Source organism: Pinus tabuliformis, chromosome 3_2 (assembly GCF_031772625.1).
Source record: "Pinus tabuliformis cultivar Carrire ecotype Pingquan chromosome 3_2, CPIR1, whole genome shotgun sequence".
In the NCBI taxonomy this organism is placed as follows: Eukaryota; Viridiplantae; Streptophyta; class Pinopsida; order Pinales; family Pinaceae; genus Pinus; species Pinus tabuliformis.
Window position 1 is genome coordinate 1,113,036,711 of NC_142302.1, and position 12,505 is coordinate 1,113,049,215.

Genomic DNA, 12,505 nt, shown 5'->3' on the forward strand with positions numbered 1-12,505 from the left:
TCCATGAGGGGAATGGCATAGATGAAACCAGCTCGAAGGAGCTTTTCAACTTCGGCCTTGATAGCGGCAGCCTTTCGAGGGTGCACCGGACGTAAACGCTGACGAACAGGCTTAGCGTCGGGATAAGTAGGAATTTCGTGCACCACAATACTAGGGTCGATGCCGGGCATTTCCTCGTAAGACCATGCGAAAACATCACGGAATTCACGAAATAAAGCGGTGTAAAGTTGAACTTCCTCAGGAGTACACGTGACTCCAATGAAAATATTCTCGACAATCCCTGATTTGACAGAGATGTCGATGGCCTGGGTCTGCGTGATGTTACCCATATTGCCTTCCGAAGACACTTGATATAGCTGAACAGGCGTTTGGAGAGGCGGAGATGGGACACATGAGGCAAACCGCTCGAGACATGCGACCATTTCCGGATGTGGAGGGAGAAACGAAGAGCGATGGTGGTGATCTAACCAAGGGAGCTCCTCGAGAGACATAGTCTCAATGATAGCCTCATCGGAGGGGAATGATTCCTTCAAAGGATCTGAAGTGGCCTCATCTCCTAACCAAGGGAAGTGATCATATGAATCGGGAACGCTGCTTGGAAAAGCAGGTTCAGGAGGGGGAGCCGATGCAGCAACAATCTCGATGTAGTTGAGCTCGGCGGGACTCAATGGCATCATCTCACCCCAAGAGTCTTCCTGATTCAAGGGAGGAAGAACCCATGGATCAGAACGCACTGAAATCATGTTGACAGGGGCGAGATTCGGAGGTGGGAGGGGGAAGACTCCAATCAATGAGGGATCTTTGAACAATCTGGCACCCACACTCACTAATGACTTGGAGGTATGCTCCACGAATGGCACATTCCCTTCAGAAGAGGAAGCAAAAAAGGACAGCTGGTCTACTGTGACGATTCTTCCTTGATGGGGGAAGAGAACGACACGGAACAAGGAGGAAGCCACGGCTTGCATGGCGTATGTCCAGCTTCGTCCAAGGAGGAGGTTGTAAGTGAGATTAGCGTCAACGACTTCAACCTCTACTTCTACGGTTTTCCCCTCTAAAGAGATAGGCAATCGCAGGAGGATACCATATGGACGAGATTATCTTCCATCGAAAGCCTCCAGGGTTGTAGGAGACTGGCTCAGAGCAGGAGAACCAATAGCCTTCCAGCAAGCAACTGACATGATGCAGGTTGAGGCGCCTTCATCAATGACTGTACGATGGATCATTTTGCCGTTGATGAGAACCTGTATAAGGAAGGCCACCTGATGAGGCAGTCTCTGTGTGAAACCCTCGAGATCAAAAGAAATTAAATCCGAATCTGCCGGGTCTATGCCACCAATCGCTGATAGCAGGGACTTCCTCTGGGAGGGGCAGCTCTGGAGGACTTCTAATGCGGACATAGCAGACGGAGCCTGAGCTAAGTCCTCGACAATGCTATAGTGCTGGGCAGCACGAGCATTGGGGTTATAAGATGACTTCCTGAGTACACCTTTGGGAGGGGGTCGGGGGATCGTCTCAGTGCTGGGCCGTTCGATGTGATGGGGACCAGAACTGGACGGAAGAGCGCCGAAGGGGACCTCCGGCTCTTTCCCGGCTGGAGATGGATAATATTTTGCTCGAGTTGAAACATGGATGGGGATTGTTCCAGCCATGAACACTTGAGAACCGAACGAGGAAGAGGATTGAGAGGGATCTGCCACCTGATGCATCTGCTGGGAAGGGAAAGGCTCTTTTAGCACAGCAGGAGGCCTAGGAGCACCTTTTAAAAGTTGACTAACCTCGGACCGCCTAGGGCAATCCTTGGTGTAGTGATCCTCCACGCAGATGAGACAAGGATACTTAGGCTTTCGTTTGGCTCCTTCCTCGGAGGGAGGTTTAGGAGGGTTCTGCTTGGGCTATCCAGATTTATCTTTAGCCTTTCCTTTCTTTTTGCCTTTCGAGGATTTATCCGCCGCGGTGGACTGGACGGCGTTTACCTCGGAGGTATTCCCAGAAATAGATTGGCCCTGAGGAGCATTTTCGTTAGAGGCGTTCTGTTTCTTCTTCCCAGGGTTCGCGGCCGATTTCTTAGATGACGAATTCACAGAACCAATGAATCCATCAATAGAAGGCTTTGGTGGAGCTTTGGGCTGTCCAGGCCTCGGGGCATCTGGTAAATACTCATAAAAAGTACCTGATTGAGAGTACACTAAGTCAAGCTACTGAGCTCGCGCGATCGCTTGCTCTTCAGTTACACACGCTCCCATTGCGATATCTTTTGCAATTTTGGGGACAAAGGAAGTCGTGAACCAGTCGGTCAGGAGTTGATCAGGAATCCAAAATTTAATGAAGCGACGACGCCTTCTCCATTCATGTATATGATGAGAGATGTGCGTAGCCGTATCCTGTTTAAGAGACGTGAGCAAATGGGTCCCAGTCTCGTACCGAATGGGTAACTGAAAATGAGTCAAAAAGGCCATAGCCAATGAGTTGAAATCTGAAAACATGCCGCGATTGAGTTCGATGTACCATTTAGCAGCTGAACCAGTGAGAGTCCTCTAAAAGAGGCGAAGCCGGATCGAATCATCAAGCCACGAGTTAGATGAGCACCAAAGGTGATAAGTCATTACATGGGCCTGAGGGTCTTCACCGGCTTTGCCGTCAAACTTTGGACAGTCACCCGATATTTTGGTTGGCACCGGTGGCCAATATGGATTATGCAAAATAGGATCATTTGTTAACTTGGACACATCAGGCAGTTCCAACGTTGCTAAAAATGGTAGCTGCGGGTTAAAGGACATCTGTGGCTGCGGATTCGAGGCGACATTAGGGTTCCACCCAGATTGTGGTTGCCCCCACGAACTTTGTCCGGACGGACCTGGCCCAAAAGGGCCTGGTGCGTAAGAATTTTGTCCCGATGGACCTGGCCCAAAAGGGCCTGGCGCGTAGGGAGTTTGTCCGTAGAGGTTCTGTCCGTATGGATTCTGGCCATATACGGACGGCTGTCCCTGTGTCTGCCCCCCAGCTCCCCATGTACTAGCAGCTTGCCCCGCAGGTGCACCATATTGATAATTTTGATAAGGAGTGACCTGTGGTTGCTGATAATTTTGATAAGGAGCAAACTGATTTTTCCCCTGGGGTTGCTGGTAGCCATATGGTTGCTGGGCCCCATACAGAGCCTGATAGGCAGGCTGCGTTTGATAAGAAGGTTGATAACCTGTTTGAGTTTGAGGCCCAGGGTAATGTCCTTGAACCGGCTGGGGTTGAACCATCTGTCCCGAAGGTTGACTTGGCTGGATTTGAGATGGACCTGGTTGGCCAGCATGATATAGTTGCTGGGCACCAGGCTATCCATGCGCCACCAAGGTTTGTCCTTGTGGAACGGATGACTGGGTTGGCTGGATAGCTGGTTGATGCCGAAGTTGGCCAGCTTGTCCAGATTGACGATTAGGGCGGGTAGCGGGTTGACCTTGCTGTAAAGAAGGTTGGCCCGTTTGCCCCCCAGGGTGAACAGATTGAGAAGAGGGCTGGGCTTGCTGCATGGCAGGCTGCCCTCCATGGTGCACAGGTTGAGCAGAGGGTTGGCCATGCTGTATAGCAGGTTGCCCCCCTTGCCCAGAAGGATTCATGGATTGAGCAGTGGGTTGACCCTACTGAACATAGGGTTGCCTACCCTACCCAAAAAGATGACCAGACTCGGCAGTAGGTTGGCCCTGCTGAACGTAGGGTTGCCCCCCTTGCCCAAGAGGATATCCCTGCTGGACTACCGGTTGATTTTGAGGATTATAAACTGTCCCAGTTTGTCCGAATGGGTACCCTTGCTGGGAACCGGGTTGGCCTTGATATGAATACGACGGACCTCCGATGTCCGAGGGTTTTCCCTGGAAGGGTTGACCCTGTGGGCCCCCAGATTGTCCTGGGTAAGGCGGGCCATAAAGTGGTTTCCCCTGAGGGGTTTGCACATAGAGTGGTTGGCCTTGATTGGGTGGTCCTTGGGGCTGTCTGGGAGGATCCCGGTTCTCACGGAGAATGTGAGTAGCGGGATCATACGTAACGTTCAACGGCTCCTCGTTTTCATCGAAAGGACGATGAGGAAGGACCGAAATGGTCTCGAGGTACTCACCGTTCTCATCATAGTAAAAGAGGGGACCTTCGTAATCTGGGTCTGTAATGGGTTGCCCAAAAGCATCATACGGCCCTGCTCTTGGAATGCCACCAGAAAAGGGACTAGCTTCAGGGTTTGCAGATGAGGACGCCGGTTCAGCACTGACAACCGGAGTCAGACGTGCTACACAGACGGTGGGTCTAGTGGGAACTGAGGTAACGGGCGTGTTAAGCCCTGACGTAAGGGGTGTACTAAGGGGCTACGAAACAAAGGGCCCGGTGGAGGTAATAAGACTAGGATCCCATATAGTCGTAGAAGTAGTTCTAGCAGCTATCCTATCCCTCACTGATTGATATCGTGGAGGGAGGGGAGAGGAAGCCGGGATCGAGGTCTCGATGTCCGTCACCACGGGCATCTCATCGGTGCTGGAAGCTGTCTCATCCATGGGGGAAGTAGACATTGGAGACGACATACCGAGAGGAGTACGAGGGGTACGAGGGGTATAATCGGGCTCCCAGATAGGATTCCAATCTTCTATGTAATCTTTGTCGCCTGGGGCACGTACGTTGATAGGCTGGATACTCGGAACAATAGGAAGAGTACCGCTTACAACTGGTACCTCTGGAGCAACAGAAGATGGAGAACCTTGATCACTTGGACCGGGAGTTGATGGGTCAGCCAGGATGAACAGACCCCTTAGAAAACCTAAAAGAAACTAACGATAAAAACCCTACTCAAAACTATCGCACACAAGATCTAAAACAGGTGATGTTATCGTGGCCGAATTAATTTTTAGACACAAGAACCAAACTTGACCTTTTCATGTTTCAGGAGTCGAGAAAAGGACGAAAAGATGACTCCAGTCTCCTTCGAATGTTTAATGAGCACGAAGTGACAAGACGCTCACAGGCACCTTTTCATTTAGGGAGTCCGAAAAGGATCAAAAGTGACTGCTCTGGAGACTTTAGGTATAAGGTTTACCAAGCAACCCATAAAACTGCTTATACACCTCAGCAATCGTATGAGAGCCAAGGACTTTCCGTACTGCAGTCAATCTTCCCGAATGCTGTGTTCGGTGCGTTACGGTTCACAAGGCGGCAGACTCGGCTTCCTATGGATAAAGGATAAAAGCCTAGTGGGGTCTCCCCATATACGCGACGGTACGTGGGAGCGCAGTCCGTGTTAGACCACTATCGAGTCACAGAAGGAGGAATCACCCAACCTAATGTGAAACAACAGTGACTATGTTTAAAGACGCCGGAACACGTCTCTAACCTAGACCTCTAGATTTTTGCGTTTAGTTCCAATGCGTTTTTATATTCATTCGGTTCATTTTATAGTTGATCTTGAAATTAAGTTTCGATTTCAGGCTCTATCGTATGTTCTCTCACAATTACCTAGATGCAAACTACATGCCAAAGAATTTCATTTTGTTCGATGAATTCTAGCTATGAGAAGGTAAAGAATCTTGATCAAACAAAACAAATACAAGCAAACAAGTAACCTAATGCAGCTAAAAGCGAGGAAAGGAAACCTTTTCTTTTGAAAATGCAAATCAATGAAATGTTCTTTTCCTTTTCAATTTCCAAAAGCAAGGCTACTAGTTTGATTTTCTTTCAATGGCACAAAGCATCTAAATGAATTTGGAGGAACCGGAACACCAAGCAAATCACTTAATGAAAGCACACAAAGTTCCCAAAAAACCCAACAAAGATTCCCAAATCAAAAGGAAAAAGTAAGTTCTGCACGAGCTATGTGATCTAAGCTCGGCAAGACAAGCAAGGATTGCAAGCAAGGAGGAAGCGAAAACCACTCAGAAACACAACCCAAAACACTTCAACAATCACTGAACAAGTGCATAAACAAATCTGAAGTTGGCTGGTGAAACAAGAAAACAAGATCCCTACGGAAGGCTTGACACACACACAGCCACTAGATGCCCTAGGGCTAGAGTGCGAAATCAATGGAGAAAAGCAAACACCCAAAGGATGAGAGTCACAACCAGTCAATTAGAGACTCAACACAATCCAGCAACTGTAAAAGTAATGGTGGAAACACAAACCAAGCAGCGACAGAAAAGAGGAAGGTATTTGCAAAATCGAAAAGATGAGCAAAACGAAACCCTGTGGAACAAGACTTCGTAAGCAAGCAGCTCCGAGTTCAAATAGTGAAAAAAAAGTCAAAAACCATGTGGAGAGAAGAGGGGAAAGCTAAAGGAATAGGTTCAGTAGGCTGATCTGGACAAAATCAAATTTTACAGGATCAGTGCAGGTGGCCTTCAGCAACTCGGCGCTGACAGGAGGGGTCCCGTAGCAACTTTGCGACGTCAACGCGGAAATACACGGATAAAGCGCGCTGTCTCAGAAAAACGATGTCAACGCGGCTATAAGTCACACAGTCGCGATGACAGGAAGGACAAAGAAGCAAGTGTGCGACGTCAGCGCGGAAGCACACGGATAAAGCGCGTTGTCTCTAAAAACGAGGTCAGCGCGACTATGGATCGTATAGGCGCGATGACAAGAACAACACAAAAGAAGGGACGCAACGTCAACGCGTCTGTTTTGAATTAAAGCGCGCTGAGGGAAAAAACCAATAAAGCCAAAGGAAAAACTTCCCAAACCAAAGGTAAAGACCTTTTAACAGTTAAAACACTTCTCAGATGCACCCAGAAAGTTTACAAGCAGAGAAACAATCCCAGAATCTCGACAAGAGAGAACAATCAAATTCAAACACAAAGATGGACTCAAGAGACAAAAATGTTGATCCCCAGCGGAGTCGCCAAATTGTTGGAGAGGTAAATCCCCTCTACGGATAGAGGCGATCCCTACTAGCCCAGTAAGGGTCTAGCAACAATCACACAATGCTGCTATGCATGTTCCTAATTACAATTGAACAAGAGGTAAAGAGCACCTACTTGGATTCCTGCGCTGTCGTTTGACGAAGAGATGTTGCCTTCACTCCTTCGCTTCGGCTGGTCACAATCCTCCGCGATCCCCGCGAACAGATACCTGCACACACGAAGAGGAAACAAACGCTAGCGTGAAATCTAGTAAAAGCAACCATACACCAGTCAGAAAAGATGTAATTCACATTTAACCATTGCATGTACAAATGAGAATGGAACAATAGTAGCAGTCATCTATTATTAATCAAAATAGAGAAGAGTACAACCAAATGTTCTGACGTCGGTATCCTTCTCAGGAGGGGCCAGTCAGCAAGTGTCTCAAGCATTCACCTTTGGAAATGATTCTCCCAAGACAAGAAACTCTCTCTCACACAAGCAACACAAAACAACCTTCCCTAAGCTATCAATCACTTCCACACTTAGCACACCAAATACCTATAGTAGCAGCAATCTGAGCACTATAAGCTCTACACAATCCAAGCTATTCCAAACTAGCTGCTCATGGTAATGGTGGAAGTTTATATAGGAGAAGGAGCCTCCTAAAAAGGTGGAAGGATGAGCTTATCCTTGAGGGAAGTGGTTGCAAAGAGTCGAACAGACATGCCATAGAAGGGAGTCGATACTCACAAGGCCAACAACTAAACCTGGAGTGATCTGGAAGGCTGGCTGTTGGAACAAATTCGCCCAAACAGGATCAGTGCGGATTATAAGGCAACTGACGCGCTGACGTCGCACCTCAATAACTGGGAAAGTCATGTCAGTGCGACCCAATACAAAGGAGAGGTGCATTGGCTCATAAAATGCGACCAACGCGGAAAAGTGATGTGCTTCCGCGCTGGCAGCGCACTGAATACACTAAGAGCCACTGGTCAGCGCGGATATTTTAGAAACAGACATGCTGATGAGGAAAACTTTGGAAAAGTGGGTTTTGGGCCAGTTCAGAAGGCATGAACTTGATTATTGTGAATTCTTGACACAGTGGGGTGACTGGCAGGGAGACAGTGACAAATTACTGTGTAACAAGGTTTATGGATTTGATGTCATCTAGTGATGAGTGACTGTAGATACAGGTACACAAGAAAACATGGTGCAGCGACGGATGGGATGAACAAGGGGAGTACATGCAAGAGGACCTATTTAGGAATGGATGAACAAACGATGCATGAAAAGAGATGTGTTCATGAATGGATGATCATTCAAAGATGTGTTCGTGGATGGACGGACAAACATGTGAAGATTTGTTCATGGATGGACGAATGAATGAACATACACTTTTCGCTAACGAATGAACCTGTCAAGCATGCCAACATACAAGCAAGGAGAGACATGCAAATGCAACATCAAGCGAACCCAATGATCATCTAAGACTCCATGCACTTTGCTATGTGGAGGTGAAGTTGTGACACACCATGAGGACATCCATCACCCAGCGGCACTTTAGCTCAACATACACACCAACAGTAGCACGAATGTACCAGCACTATCATGTCGAGTCTTGTCATCAGGCATGTTGTCCACATAACTATTGGGCCCAATTGTTGATCAATGTAATGTAACATGGAAGTCTAAGAGACCCACTTGTCTTATGAAGAGTCATGTAAAGTTCAAAGGTCATGGAAGTCAAATAGTCATGAGGGAAGTCAAACAACCACAAGGGTTAGTTTCACCCTTGGCTATAAATACCCCCTCATTTGCACATGCAAGGCACTTTTTCACCTCATCTCCTCCCACAGAGCCTTGAGAGTCTATAATATTTTCATTGAGGAGTAATTAGTGGCTCCAACACCCCACCTACAAGGTCAGTGATGTTTAATGAAAATGTGTTGTATGAGCTACTAACGATGTCATGCCCGTGTTGGTTACCTCCCTAGAGATTAGACAGACATTTCACGTAAACTTTCTATAACGACCATCGCGCTCGTGCAAACTCCTCCACTATATGTTATATGTGTTATCATTCCTTGTGTGTTGTGACTGCCGCATCTATGTGGACTGTTGCTCTGGAAGCTGTGCACATCTTGTTGTGTTATGTTTTCCTAAAAGAGTTGGGACTTCCTCCCATCCAACTTGGGTGTTGGGTTGTGTTATATTCTTTCCACGACTAGCCCACATAGTTAACCGAGGGGTTAGAGGGGCGATATAGCCTCCCCCTTATTACACTGATTGCATAGCAGGGGGGTCACAGGGGGTTTGACTGGTGCAGTTAACCCCACTATATGGGGTCCAGATTTTCACACAGGTTTTTAGATGGGACAGTTTTCATTCCATGGTTTTGGATGCGATGGTTTTCGGTCCATGGTATTGGATGCTTCGGCTTGTATAAATATGTATTATAACATTGAAAGGAACATAAAAATAAATCAAGTTGGTAGTCCTAGTTTTGGCATCTAGGAGAAAATCTCTGTGTATATACATTTTATGTGTTATGCTCTCGCATTGTTTATTTTATGTGTTTTAGAATTCAAATGCGGGTAATTTCTGTATGGGGTTAAAACCTACATTTGGTATCGGAGATGTTTTTTCTTCAAGGGGACGCGTTTGTTACTGAGGGGTTTCACTCGGGCCTGTGGTAGACCCTATTCAGTGGGAGATATGCGAGATCGATTCTGGTGGTGAAATAATATGGTAAGTAGTGGAAAGATAGAGATTGATAAATTTAATGGTTAGAGTTTTGAGTTGTTGAAACTCAAGATGGAGAATGTGTTGGTAGATAAAGATCATTGGATCATGGTAGATTTAGGTACTAAACCAACGGGAGTGTCCGATGAAGAATGGAAGAAATTGGATCGGAAGGTAAAGAGCACAATACAATTATGCGTCTCAGATTTAGTATTGTTGAATGTATCGAGGGAAGTTATGGCAAAGGCTTTGTGGGACAAGTTAGGGACTTTGTACCAATCTAAGTCTCTAGTGAATAAACTGTTCCTAAGGAAAAAGTTGTATAAGCTGAGGATGAAATATGGAGACTCAGTGACAGAGCATCTAAACACATTTAATAGTATGATAAGTCAGTTAGCATCTATTGATATTAAAATTTCAGAAGAAGATAAGTGCATCAATTTGTTGTTTTCTCTACCAGATTCGTGGGATAGTCTAGTTATTGCAAAAGGTAGCAATGCAACTACCTTGTAATTTGATGAAATAGTCTCATCCTTGCTGAGGGAGGAGATGAGACGGAAAAATATGGAGAGCAAGAATGGTGATGCCTTGTTAGTATGATGATGGTCCCAGAATAGAAATAGAAACAAGTCATCAAGTGGGAGATCTAAATCTCCAAGAAAACCTGTAAAGGTGGTGTGCTGGAAATGTGGAAAGGAAGGGCACTACAAATGGGACTATAAATCTAAAGCTCTTGATAAAGGAAAGGGATCTAATGATGCTCCTTCTGTAGAGATGAAAGCCACCTTAGATGAAGGTGGGGATGTGTACTTGGCTTCTTCAAGTAGACATGTAGATCATGAGGCATGGTTGATTGACTCAGATGCATCCTTTCACTTCAGTCCCCATAGAGAGTGGTTCTGCGAATATGAGAAATACGATAGTTGTGATGTCTTCTTATGGGATGATAGGAAGACTAGAATCATTGGTCATGGAAAAGTAAAGTTGAAGTTGCAAGGTGGAAGGGTTAGAACACTTCCGGGTGTTCTACATATTCCTGCATTGCCAGAAATATGATTTCTGTAAGCAAGCTAGATGTTGAAGGTGTAAAAATAGTGTTTGAGAAGGATACCTACAAGATGGTTCGGGGAGCACTGGTATTGATGTGGGGTGTTTGGAAAAGAACTCTGTACAAGCTACAAGGTAGCACTGTTGTTGATGGGTGCAATAGTTCTATGGTTCCTGAAAGTGAAGCAGAAAATCTGGTGGTCTCTCGAGAGAATACCATGTTGTGGCATCAAAGGCTTTGACATATTGGAGGGAAGGGCTTTCGAATACTTCATGGTAAAGGTATGATAGAAGGTATGAGTAATATCTCTCTAGATTTTGATTCCTGTGAAAGTTGTGTATATGGTAAGCAGAATCGGGGGAGTTTCCCCTCTGATGGTAAGAGGGTGAAACAAATATTAGAGCTTGTACATAGTGATGTGTTTGGACCTGTGAAGTTTCCATCACTGGGTAAGTCTATGTAATATGTATCAATTATAGATGACTTCTCAAGGAATACATGGATATATTTCCTTAAGAAGAAATCCAAATTTTTTGGCAGGTTTAAAGAATTTAAGGTTCTCGTGGAAAACCAGATAGAGAAGAAGATAAAGGTGTTGAGGACAGATGACATCGGAGTGTTTTGCAGTAATGAATTTGAATAATTTTGTAAGAAGTGTGATACAGCATGGCAGAAGACTACTCCATATACACCTCAGCAAAATGGAGTTGCAGAAAGAATGAACAAGACATTGATGGAAAGGGCAAGAAGCATGCTCAGTGGTGCCGGATTACAACAGGAATTCTGGCCAGAGGCGGTGGAGACAACATGTTACATGGTCAATAGATCACCTTCATCAGCGTTGGAGGATAATACTCCACAAGAGGTATGGACTGGCAAGAAACCCTCTCTTTCACATCTGAGGTTATTTGGATGTGATGCAAATGTACATGTTCCAAAGGAGAAATGAACCAAGTTGGATAGTGAATCTGAAAAGTGCATCTTTATTGGGTATAAGGATGGTTTAAAGGGTTATAAGATTTGGAACCCAATAACAAAGAAGGTTGTGTACAACCTAGATGTGGTGTTCAAAGAGGTGAAAGATGTTATTAATCATGAAGTCCAACCAAAGGAACCTGAGAAGATAGAATTTGAGCTAAACGAGGAAGAAATAGATTCTACCACAGAGGAGGAATTAGAAGAAGAAGAGCCAAAAACTCTGGGTGTGAGAAGATCAGTTCGAGGAAGAAGGCAGTCAGAAATGTATAGTCCATCTATTTCTGTTCAAATTTTTCTTTATTTATTATTGATGATGATCCCAGAACTTTGAAGGAAGCAATAGATTCAAAGGATGGAAAACTCTGGAAAGAGGCCATGGTTGATGAAATGGAATCTTTGCATAAAAATGAGGCTTGCGATATGGTGGAGTTGCTAACTGGAAGGGAACCCATCGGCAGCAAATGGGTGTTCAAGAAGAAGACAAATGCAGAAGGAAAGGTGGATAAATACAAATCTCAGTTGGTAGAAAACGTTATTCCCAGGTGCCGGGAATTGATTTTGGTGATACTTTTTCTCCTGTTGCCAAGGTAACTTCTATTAGATTACTTTTATCTTTTTTTTTTGCTTTTTATTTTCAATTAGAACAGATGGATGTAAAGACAACATTTCTTCACGATGATCTAGAAGAGGAAATCTACATGAAGTAACCTAAAGGCTTTGTGGTGAAGGGTATGAAAGAACTAGTATGCAATTTAAAGCAGTCTCTATATGGGTTAAAACAGTCACCAATGATGTGGTATCAAAAATTTGATTCATTTATATGGGGACTTGGCTTCACCAGAAGCAAAGCAGATCACTCTATGTATTTTAA